Genomic DNA, 12,548 nt, shown 5'->3' with positions numbered 1-12,548 from the left:
TAAAATGGCGGTTCTAACCTAAAAGGGAGGCTGGATTCACTTGAGGTCACAACCTTGTCATACGGATTTCCTCGCAAAGCGACTGGGCACAGGCCAACATATACAATGAGAACAAAACAATATTATATCAGTTCTAACAAACCCTCCTTTTTGCCTATGCCAAGCGCTAAACTACCTTCAATCACTTTGCAACTAACTCCATATTTCGACATCTATACATCCCGAATCATTGTCTGACATATCTATTGCCATTAGATCAGACACCAGAGTTTCTTTTAAAACATACTCTTTGGAAACCTTCTCTGGGGCGTATATTTTGTGCCCTAATACACTTGTTGCTTGCGCGCAACATCCCCCTAATACTGAGCATATACCAGGGAGACACTGTATACAACAGCAAAGAAACAGAAAACGTCCCAAGATAATCAGCAGGGCCGAAAATAACTTCCATCCCCATGACCGTAGGAGGTCCCAAAACCATGCACTAAGTTCCCAGTTTCCCTCAGGAACATGTACTTCTGAACTAAGAACATGTAGATTTTGGATAGCCCTAAGCCCTCTCCTGTTGTAGAGGAGTCTGGTACGTAAACGCAGCAAGCGGACCCCACAAATTTACATACTCCTCCACGCTCGGCCAGAATGACATCTAATGCCATCCGGTTCTGAAGAGCCACTAACCTTATCGCTTTCTGTTCTAACGTCATATTATAGAGTATGTCAGTGGTCCGGTTGATGGTTCTCTCCAATACTCTCGCTAGTCCCCTGATATCTTCTGAATTCGTCATTTGCCCAAAAAATGGCACAAAGGATTTCATGATGTCTCCTAGAGTTTGCGCTGGAGTATCCCCTTTCACACCTCGTCGTGGACGAGTTTTCGAAATCTCTGCAGTACTGGCAATAAATACCCCAGGTAGTAGAATCCCTAAATAGCAGGTTCCTTGCCAATCCCTGGGCAACCATGGAAATGCCACATCACCGCAAACAAAATAGACAGGTTCACCTACATACAGAGGTCTGTTCTCACTAGTAAAATTTGCAACGTTGGCGCACTTTCTAAAATTACCCATTGACCGTGTTCCATTCCTCTGTATGCAGAAGGATACTGAATCGGGGCTATGGTTAACAGAATAAGATGGAGGCGTGGCATCCTTATTACCTATAGGAGCCATTTTGAAAGTAATTAAAGACTGAAAAGGACGAGACAATCTATCAGAGGGCCTAACAGAAGCAACGTTTGGCTTACTTTTATTTGCAAAAAGCGAGCATCCCAGGGGCATCAATACATGTTTTTCAAAACTATTTAAATTTGTACCATCAAAGTTCCCTGAGATGCTGATATTCCATCGGCCAAAGAATAGTGCTCTAAGAGAAGCGTAACAGGCAGTTGTCAAAGGTAAAGGATGAATATAACAACCTAGCCCCTTATCCCCATGTTGCGGTAGATGTGAACAGATCCAGCAATTGGTTCTATTTAAAATTGCATGAGTGGCATTCATAATTAACAAAAGGGTATTATTCTGATAGTTCCGTCTATGCGAAGAATCTCCAGGCGATAAAGTATGCAATTGCACGAAGGAGTGGGTATAACAGATACATTTTCAATAGGTAAAAAGCCCTCTAGCGGATATGCTTCCTCCAGATACCATAACCCAAAACCAACAGTTAATAAAAATCCAGTAATTATCACAAAAGGCAACAATACACTTTGGGGGTCCCCTTACATGCTTGATTATTGTCTCTGCTAGTCACATATTTATCTAAAAGTTCAGTACGAGTGGTAGCGGGTGCAGGCATTGTAGTCTTCAACCGAAAAAGAACACCAATTGTTTGTTTGCTGGCGACTCCAGTCACGCGTCTTCTTAATGTCTTTCCCACAACCCTCAGCCAACAGAATCCTTCCGTACAATCGGGCCAAAAAGACAAGCCCTCAAATGATTTTCTCGATCGCACAGTCAGACCGTGCTGTACGTCTATTTCCTCGGACGCAAATTATATTTCACAGTTTCTAGTGAGGACAAAGTGTCATCACTTCCTCCTGGAAGTGGCGAATAAACGGAAATTGGGATCAGAAAAGGATTGATCCAGAAGTTCCACTGTTGGGGAGTGCGGAGACAAGATGGCCGTTTTGTCTGGCCTTGCGGATTCTGGAGCGGTCTCCGATTCTCCTTTGTTGGTTGTTGCTGTTTCAGGCAAGCTAGTTACAGCAGTGGGAAGGGATTCTGGATCTTCTGTATCGTATGGCACGGGCTGTGAGATCCGTTTGGTGTGCGTCGCATGGATCCAGTTCTTACGACCCGCTACCCGCACAGCAGTCTGAGTGACTAGCAGGACTTGGTAGGGACCCCTCAACCGAGGTGCAAGGCAAGACGACCTCTCAAAAACTTTTGTGAGGATCCAGTCCCCCAGTCGTAGACTGTGACCGGGACCCTCGTATCGTACAGGTAATGCCTCTCGCACCTGGTGATAAATTGAAAACAGATTTTTAGTCAACTGGTTACAGTAATCTGAAAAAAGCACATTTTCTGTATCCCGTAATGAATTACTTTTTGGCAAACCCCAAATATTAGCAGGTCTCCCCATTACCACCTCAAAGGGAGAGAGCCCAGTCTTAGTTTGAGGGGTTGTTCTCATCGACAGTAACACGATCTGTAAGGCGTCCGGCCATTTTAGCTTGATGCCAGCACACGTTTTAGCGAGTTTGTTCTTTATAATGCCGTTATGCCTTTCCACTAATCCGGCACTTTGGGCATGTCTGGCCGAATGGAACCGTTTATCAATCTGTAATCCTTTGCAAATTTGTAGGATTACAGTAGCGATAAAGTGTGGCCCATTATCCGACCAGATAACTCTCGGCAGCCCGAACCTAGGAAAAAGCTCTTTCAACAGAGTTTTTGCCGTGGTTATGGCCGTTGCATCTCTAACCGGGAAGGCTACAACCCACTTACTAAAGGCACAAATGACAACCAACACATATTTAAGATTGTTATAACGTTCCATTTCAATAAAATCAAAGTGAATAACCTCAAACGGGACAGAAGGTGGAGCGAAACCTCCTCTAGGAGTCGAGGTACCTTTTCCTACATTGTGCTGCAAGCAGACCATGCACCCTTGGACAAAACGCTCCGCAGTTTTGAAAATCTTATCATTGGCCCATACACTGTGTAGCATTTTATTCAATTTACGCGCACAAACATGTGTCGGACAGTGAGCCATAATAACCATCATTGTAATGTAGGCGTCAGGGAGTAACCATTTTCCTTCAATATTGTCCACCCAACGCCCATCATCATCCAGACTCCCTGCACCCTCGATCCATCTCTTAGTTTCCTCTATGGTAGCATCTGCTTGAATGTCTTTTACAGCATCGATACTTTCACCCAAAGTGCAAATATTTACAGTTTCTCTTACAGCATACATTTCTGAACTGGAATCAGTAGCAGTTTGTTTAGCTATCTGATCAGCGAAAGCATTCCCTTTTCCTACATCATCTGTAACCTTTTGATGTGCAGAACATTTTATAATAGCTAACTGAACAGGGAGTGCGAGTGCTGAAAGTAATCGCACTATTAAAGTGCCATGCTGAATTTTCGTCCCGTGCGAGGTCAAGAAACCTTGTTCTTTCCAAAGTCTACCGAAGTTGTGAACCACCCCAAAAGCATACTGACTATCGGTATATATATTTACTGTAAGCCCTTCAGAAAGTTCACAAGCTCGAGTTAACGCTATAATCTCTGCGGCCTGCGCAGAATTATGCATAATTCTTTTGGTTTCCACAATCTTGTTTAAGGTAGTGACGGCATAAGCAGCCGTGGATCTACCGTTCGGAAGTTTAAAACAAGAGCCATCACAAAATAGCTCTCCTTGTGGGCTATTCAAAGGTGTGTCTTTCAGATCGATTCTGCCTTTAGTCTCTTGTTCTGTCACATAAAGGCAATTGTGTGACGTTTCGTCACCATCAACAGTGTCTTGCAGGACAGGTAAAAGTTCAGCCGGATTTAATACCCAACACCTCTGAATTTGAATGTGGGGGCAAATAAGATTAGTTCATATCTTGTCAATCGTGCAGAAGTGAGGTGTTGCGTTTGAGTTCTAAAAATATCTACAGAGTGAGGTACCATTAGGGTTAACGCATGACCCAGGACCATTCCCTCACTCTGTTTTACAGACGCAGCAGCAGCAGCTCTCAAACATCTCGGCAAAGCGCATGCAACAGGATCAAGGGCGGATGAGAAATAGCTTCATGGCCTATTCTTCCCTCCATGTTCCTGCGTTAACACAGCCAAAGCACATCCATCACGTTCATGCACATATAACACAAAGGCCTTGTCATAATTCGGAGTTCTTAAAACCGGTGCTGAACACAGCACGGATTTGAGCAAATCAAATGCTGTCTGGTGTTCCAAAGTCCATGGCAATGGCAAAGAAATGCCCTTCTTTGTCAAAGCCAGCATTGGTTTAATCGTTAACGAAAAGTTAGGGATCCACAATCTACAGTGAGAAGCCATACCTATCAGGGCTCTAACTTCCTTCTGCTTATTTGGGACAGACATGCCAGAAACAGTCTTTATTCGTTCAGGTGTCAACCGTCTTCCCTCCTTTGACAGGAGATAGCCTAAATAGGCGACCTCCTGACAACAATATTGGAATTTTTTAAGTGAAGCTTTGTGGCCGTGTTTCGCTAGATGACAAAGCAACAACACGGTGCCTTCTTTACAGGCGCTCTCAGAATAAGCAGCCAAGAGGAGATCATCTACATACTGTAGTAATGTGGAAGTACTAGGCAACTCAAGAGTATCGAGCTGCTCTTTCAATGCCCTACTATAAATACTTTGACTCTCAGTGTACCCGTGTGGTGCACGAGTGAATGTGAATGAGCGTCCACCTAGGGTAAACGCGAACAAATACCTGCTATCCTTGTGTATAGGAATACTAAAAAACGCGTTTTTAAGATCAACAACGCTAAAATGAGTGGCATAAGCCGGAATCATGGTTAGTATCATTGTAACATCAGGTACAATAGGAAATTGAGGAGCCACAATTTTGTTAATAGCACGTAAATCAATTATAAAACGAAAGGGAATCGCATTATCACCTTTTTTGTATTCTGGCAAAATGGGGCTGTTACAAAGGCTACCCGTAATTTCCTCAATTACTCCACGATGTACAAAATCAGAAACTATACATTTCAAAGCCTGCTCGCCTTCAACTGAAATCTTATATTGCGGGATGCGGGGCAATTTTATTCCATGTTTCAAAATAATTTTAACAGGTTCAATTTGAAGAATGCCCACATCATTAACATCAATTGCCCATAAGCATTCTGGAACATTGCTGAATTCTTGCGGTAAAGGTCGAGTCAAAAACTGAGAGGCGAGTGATTGCTGAGGTGTAATTGTTAACCGAACTCCGTCCGGAGAACAATGTATTACTGCATGCAATGCCTTCAACAAATTTAGCCCCAGCAAGTTCTCCCCACAGTTTGTGGTAAGTAGAAATGGACACTGTTCCGTGAAGGGACCCAGTGTTATCGGTACCGGCAAAGAGACCGGACAAACTACAGGTGTGCCTGAAAACCCTACAGAAACGTTGGACTGCCCTGACAGGGGAATATTTGGAACCCGTGAATGATCAATGGAACAATTATGTGCTCCAGTATCCACTAAAAATAGATGCTTCCTATTTCCCACCGCCATCTCAACGTAGGGGCCTTTCTGATGAACGGGAATAGGCGTTGGTTCCAAATCCTGCTTCGGGCAATCCTAGCGAAACAGAATATTATCAAAAGGAAGCTCTTCAGAGAGGTACGCGGCAGAAGGGTGATCACAAATGTTTCTATTATCCACATTCGAAACTTGCTTATCTTGCGAAGGAGGTTGCTGTGATTCTGGTGCAAACTGACCTCTGCCAGGGACCCCTGCACTTGGGCGACCTCTGGATCGTCTACCCATGTTCCCAAATGACGTTTGCTGCAAGGTCGGACATTGTGCGCACCGGTGGCCTTCCTGTCGACAATAGGCACGCTGGTTAATGGTTACCGGAGCCAAGGGCGCACTTCCCTGTAGAATGTACTGACCTCTAAATTGATTACCCCCTCTAGGGCTTCTAACAATCTGTTGTAATAAGACTTTTGTTTTCAGGTCACCCTTTTTTTTCTCAAGTTTTTCCTTTTCAGTATTTACACGATTTTCATAATACTGAGCCATATGCAGTACTTCTGATTGAGACTTCGCCTGCCAAGCGCTTTCAGAAGACATAATCTGTAACTGGATGTCAGGCAGCAATCCACGTGAAAATTTGTCGACAAACAGCCTTTTCCCTGACTCTGTGCCTAAGTCTTGTCCACTGAAATCTGAAAATACCTGCTCGAACCAATTGAAGAAATCGGTAGCACCCTCAGACTTTCCTTGGACACAGGCCGTAAGCTTGTCTCAAATGATTCTTTTTTCAGGAACTATAGTTTTCAATTTTACAATAATTCTCTCAGGCAAGGTTAATATCACTTGAGGCGGTTGTTCGCCAGCTGGTCTTTCTCTATCTAGCCTAACCATGTTATCCCATGCATCTCCCAACCCAGGTATATCATCTATAGTCCTAATCTGTTTCCACAAATCGACTGGCAGGAGTACGGGAAATAATAAATCAATATCACTTAAGGTGAATACCGACGACTGTAAGACCGACTCTATTTCTTTATAGAACCCGGTAGGATTCTTTCTTACATCGGGAATAGATTGCTTTATGGTGTTCACTTCCTGTCTTGAAAACGGGACGTGAACAAACTGCGATACGTAATGTGCAGGAATTTCTCCCGCGACTATTCCTCATGCAGCATCGGCCACAATCTCAACTTTCGGGACAAATGTCAGAGGGACCTCTCTCATAGGCAACTGAGAAGTAGGCAGCTCCGAACGCTTACTAAGCAACAGAGCCAGATCAAGCGCTAAGGCAGTCGAAGAAGTATCAACCAAAAAAGCTCTCTTATAAACACTCAACAATTCTGCGGGACAACAAATCTTTCTATTTACGCACTCGTTCTGCAGGTACTCTACCATCACCTGTATCACCTTCTTTTGCATTTCTAACGTATACTGACTATATGTGTCATATACTTCATCTGGAGTTATCGACATATCCGAAATCCATCTTATCGCATCTTTTATACAAATTTGCGCTTCCTCACCTTTTAATTCACGGCGAGGAGACAACCGCTTCTGTAAATACATAATACCTAAACTACCACCATATTCTTCCTCGTTCTGTAACCCTTCCAACTCCTTCCTATACTCAAAAATCCTCTCAACATGCTCATATACCTTCTCCGTAGTATCTCTGGACAACGCTAAGGCGTTCAAATCCCGTAACCCCTGTGGGAAATCTACATTGTTTAATCTATTCCACATTATACTCAAATGAGTCCCTAATCCTTCAATAAAAACATTTTTCTCAGGAATACCTTTTAAATTTTCGAGTGTGGAAAAAACATCAGCTTGTTCACCCTTCTCCATGCAATGTTTAGCCCAAGCAATTAATTCATTCTTTTTGTCTGGGGACACATTATTACGAGTCACAACCCTCGGTCTCGCTCCCTGGTCTACTACAAGCGATGCAGAATCACTTGGAAGAGGAAGAGTAGGCACATTCTGAATATCAACAGGTGGAGGCAAGGGGGCAGGCAAAGGAGCGACGGCTGGAAGAACAACAGGAAGAACAAGAGGGAGGACCGGAGGAACTATAGGAGGAGGAATAACAACGGGAAGGGGCAAAGCGCTAGGAGGAGGGACGTACGGATGTGGCGCGGAGGCATCGGGCCTTCGTTCATGCAAAAGTTTATTAATCAATTCATCTGACATATGAAAATCTTTTGAAGGGTACATTTTCTGAATGCCTAATTGAAACGCTCTGTCCGTGTTTCTAACTGACTCCAATTGTTTATTTTGGTCATATAACCGTGCCTTTTCGACACTTGTCATATGTCTACGCATATGTTTCTCTCTACTCTTTTGTTGCTGCAAAGCTTCTGTTTTCCAACTGTGCAATGCGTCAAATGCTGCAGGTCTAGCCTTTAGCCTTTTTCTTTACTAATACAGACTCTAGATATACTATACGAGGGATTTCAAAACTACCATTGGTTGGCCACCGAAGATTAGAATTATGTCTGGTCTGTCTGTGCCAAATGTCATTAAATGCTATACTACCTAAGCCTTTCTTACAGTACATAGTACATGCCGGCGACCCCTCCTGTGGTGCGGGACGTCTATCTTCCAAAGATTGTCTGTCGCTGCGGAATAATGCCCTAAAGCAGGCAGACAATTTCCCAGGCATATCAAAGTTCTGGTGTTACCTGGTCAAGTAATTGTGCACGCAAGTACAATGCGCCAAATTCAAATTGTCAGCATTAAATTAAGAATCGGGACACGATTCACCTGACCAAAGGACTGGGAGGCCCGATCGGGTTACTAAGGACAATGCTAAGGACCCACGTGTCTGGTGATTTTCGGCAAATTTACCCACCTCGATATATGGACACTCGTCAAGACGTCGTCTCGGGCTACAGCTCACCGTTCAGGGATCGGATCGTGCAGTTTTGTCGAGGAATTCACTTCTCGTCTACAGTGGCCGTTTCTGTTGGCACCGTCCGATCCCGTTCCGATAGCTGAGCCAACCTTCAACGAGACGAAGTCGATCTTGAGGGTCCCTATTCGGGTGCCATCTGTGGAATCAGAAAAATACAATATTAAGACTTTTACACCATGCAAAGGAAAATACACCGACACAGGCTTGTAAAGATTCCCAGAATCTTTTTTACAAAAACTGAACAGTATTGAACAAAGTACACAAATAGCTATTTGGCTGTCAATACATCACAGACACCACCAGCAGGGTTCAATGTGAGCAGTGAGCAGAATTTGCTAGCTGGACATCAGCGTATTTATACAGTTTATTATAATGATGTCCAGCCTTTTACAAGTTAATTATACACTGGGCTAGGGTCGCGCCAGGTTCGTTTCCTAATTTACATATCTCGTGCATGCGGTTTACTTTTCAACATATTTACTAACACACACTATTATTCTTTAGTTTAACGTTACACTCTCTACATATTGCTTTAACACAGATCAAACAAATGTTTCGTATGTCGTAATAGGATAGCATTATTATTCTTGTATACTTGTAGGTTAACATCGCTAATTCAAGTAATCCCCTGATCCCGAGGTCAACGAAGGACAAGGTCTACATGACCCTAACATGTAGCCTGAAGGCAGGTTGGACATTAACTCCCCTACAGAGATTGGAGAGGTTAAAGCAAGAACAAGAGCACACGAGATGGCCATTTTAGACTACAGGGTGACTTTGCACGAATAACTAAAATGGCGGTTCTAACATAAAATGGAGGCTCGATGCACTTGAGGTCAAGACCTTGTAATACGGATTTCCTCGCAAAGCGACTGGGCATAGGCCAACATATACAATGAGGACGAAACAATATTATATCAGTTCTAACAGGAGGAGGCCGAGTGGAGAGTAATGAATATGCTGTTGGGAAAGAATAAAGAAAGACATGTTTCCATTCCTCCTGGTATGCGTCCTCGTTATTGTAAGCCGAAAGGCTGTAACACCTGGCGATGAGGTGCTCCGTTGCACACCGGGAATCTTCCTCAGACACGTGAGTGATCCCGCTCCACCGTGCCTCCTCCAGCGGCCGCCAACGGGACGCCTCCACGGCCGTCATCCGCCGCTGCCTCCACCTCTGCTGCAATACGGCGGGACCTGATTCTGGGCCCCGTCCTCCTGCTCCTCCTACACCTGTTAGCAGTGCACATCTCCCATTCCAGACGCGCAAGAAAGGAAGAGCACTGTCCCATTGCTGCGCTGCATTCCGCCAGCGGCCGGATTGCTGTAAGGAAGACGTGGAGTTCCAGGTGGGTGCCCCTCCCCGATCTGACACATTCGAGCCATAAAGCGGCTCTGAGGACACACAGCTCAACAGGGCCGATCCCTCTGGGCTGGGCCTGGTCAGCCCCACCTCCTAAAGACTCAATAAGGGTGCCTGCTCCACTGGCACCCCTGCCTGGACCTCTACCCCACATTCATAACCGACAACCATCTGTGAGCCACCTCCACGGGGACAGCGCTGCCCGCCCCACTACCTACGCAGGCCCCACAAGATGTAGTGCAGCCAGACGCAAAAGCAAGAGGTACAGCCACCCGAATCCACCACTGCCGCCATAAGCTCACCACGCAACGCCAGGCTGCACAGGCCCTAGCTATGAGATCCACAGCCACCGCATGATCGAATAGCCATCTGAGTGGATGCCCCATCACAAAGGACATTATTCTGAAGGAATTCCCACTCTTATGCAAAGGACTAGGCAAGATGAAAGGTCCCCCCGTCAAGCTTCACATAGACACTTCAATCCCGCCCGTCCCCCAACAACCGAGGAGAGTCGGGTTTCACCTACAAGCAGCCGTGTCGAGCGAACTTGAACAACTACTGGAAGACGGCATCATTGAACCGGCCACAGGCCCAATGCTGTGGGTTTCACCGCTTGTGATTGTGCTGAAAGAAGGGGGACGCCTGAGACTCTGCGTGGACATGAAGATGGCCAACACCACCATCCAGAGAGAAGGACATCCAGATCCCTGCATCAAGGACATGATTGTCCAGCTGAGTAAAGCTGTCCTCTTCTCCAAGGTTGACCTCAATCAGGGGTATCATCAGATGGCGCTCCATCCTGACTCATGAGGTATGACCACCTTTGCAACCCATGATGGCCTCTTTCTATACAAGCGCCTGAACTTTGGCATATCATTGGCGCCCGAGATCTTCCAGGAGGCCATCAGACATGTCATCAGACCGGTGCGGGGGGGCACTGAACTACAGTGATGATATCCTGGTGTTTGAAAAGTCACAGGAAGAGCATGACACCGCCCTGCGCACCAAGTGTGTGCCGCTGTCGAAGGTGCGGGTCTGACGCTAATTGTCAACAAGTGCCGAATCAGCAAAATCAAGCTCAAGTTCTTTGGGCACATCTTCTCTGCAGACAGAATGACACCGACACTGACAAAGTCTCCACCATTTTCAAACTTCAAGAGCCGTGCCAAGCGGACGATGTGAGGTCATTCCTGGGCATGGCAGGATATTGTGCCAGATATATCCCGCATTACGCCACCATTACTGAACCGATGCAGCGGTTGCTACAAAAGGACGTACCATTTGCGTGGTCGGCAGAGTGACAAGGGGCGTTCGATACCATCAAGCAGGCTTTAGTGGAGGCCAGAAGGCTTGCTTACTTCAACCCTGACTGGCACACTGAAATTGTAGTGGATGCCAGCCGGGTGGGACTTGGTGCAATACTTGCCCAGACTAATGGGATTGACGCTCACCCAAGACACATCGTGGCCTATGCCAGCAGGTCACTGCCCCCCTCCTGCTGCCCCCCTCTGAGTCAACCTACTCGCAGGCTGAGGAGAGCCTCGCAGCCGTGTGGGCGTGTCTGCATTTCCACAACTTTGTGATAGGGAAGAGTTTCACCCTCATCACGGATCACCAAGCTCTGCTGTCACTGTTCGGGAACCCCAGGACCAAGATGCCTCCCAGGATGGAACGGTGGGGCATCAGACTGCAAGAATATGACTTTGAAATCATCCAGAGGCCAGGGGGCGAGAACAACCCTGCTGACTACATATCTGGACATCCAGTGGCCAAGCCCCAGCCTACACCCGGCGACACAGAGTACATCAATTATGTGACCACTAATGCACTTCCACCGGCTGTCTCCCTCGAGGCAGTCACGTCAGCCTCGGCTGAAGACCCCTCCATGGCCCTGGCAATCAGCCCGACAGAGAACAATAAATGGATAGACTACCTGGTGCGCCGTACTGAACCATCCAGGGGTGTGCAGGGATGAACTGGAAAGATTGGCGAAGGTGCACACAGAGCTGGCCGTAAAGGACAAGACGATACTGCGGAGAGGATGCAGGCTTGTCATCCCCTCGGCCCTATGGTCTGAAGTCATCAAGACAGCACATGAGGGACACCGAGGCACGGATAACATGAAGCGACAGCTCAGGTGCCACATGTGCTTCCCGTTTCTCAACGCCATGGTGGACCGATGGGTGAGAAACTGCATAGCGTGCCAGTGCATGGCCAGGGCTGAGGCCCCGATCCCACTCCAGCCAACACAGATACCTGAACACCCTTGGAAAAAAGTAGCCGTGGACTTCTATGGTCTGCTTGAATCGGGGGAATACCTGCTACTCTTCATAGACAAGCACTCAAAATTCCCCATAGTGAAGAAGTCAAGTGGCAGCGATCTTTGATGAGGTCATCAGTGAGTGGGGAATTCCGGACACCATCAAGTCCGGCAATGGCCCGCCATTCAGCGGACATGAGTTTGTGACCTTTGCGAAACACATGGGTTTTGCACATCAGAAGATCACACCCCACTGGCCACAAGCAAATGGGATGGCTGAGAGATTCATGGCGTCGATTAAGAAAACCCTTCAAAGGGCTCACATTTAGGGTGCCGACTCACATTAAGCGATCT

Source organism: Ambystoma mexicanum, chromosome 2p (assembly GCF_040938575.1).
Source record: "Ambystoma mexicanum isolate Mex_15411 chromosome 2p, UKY_AmexF1_1, whole genome shotgun sequence".
Taxonomy (NCBI): Eukaryota; Metazoa; Chordata; class Amphibia; order Caudata; family Ambystomatidae; genus Ambystoma; species Ambystoma mexicanum.
This window is presented reverse-complemented; position numbering follows the sequence as displayed.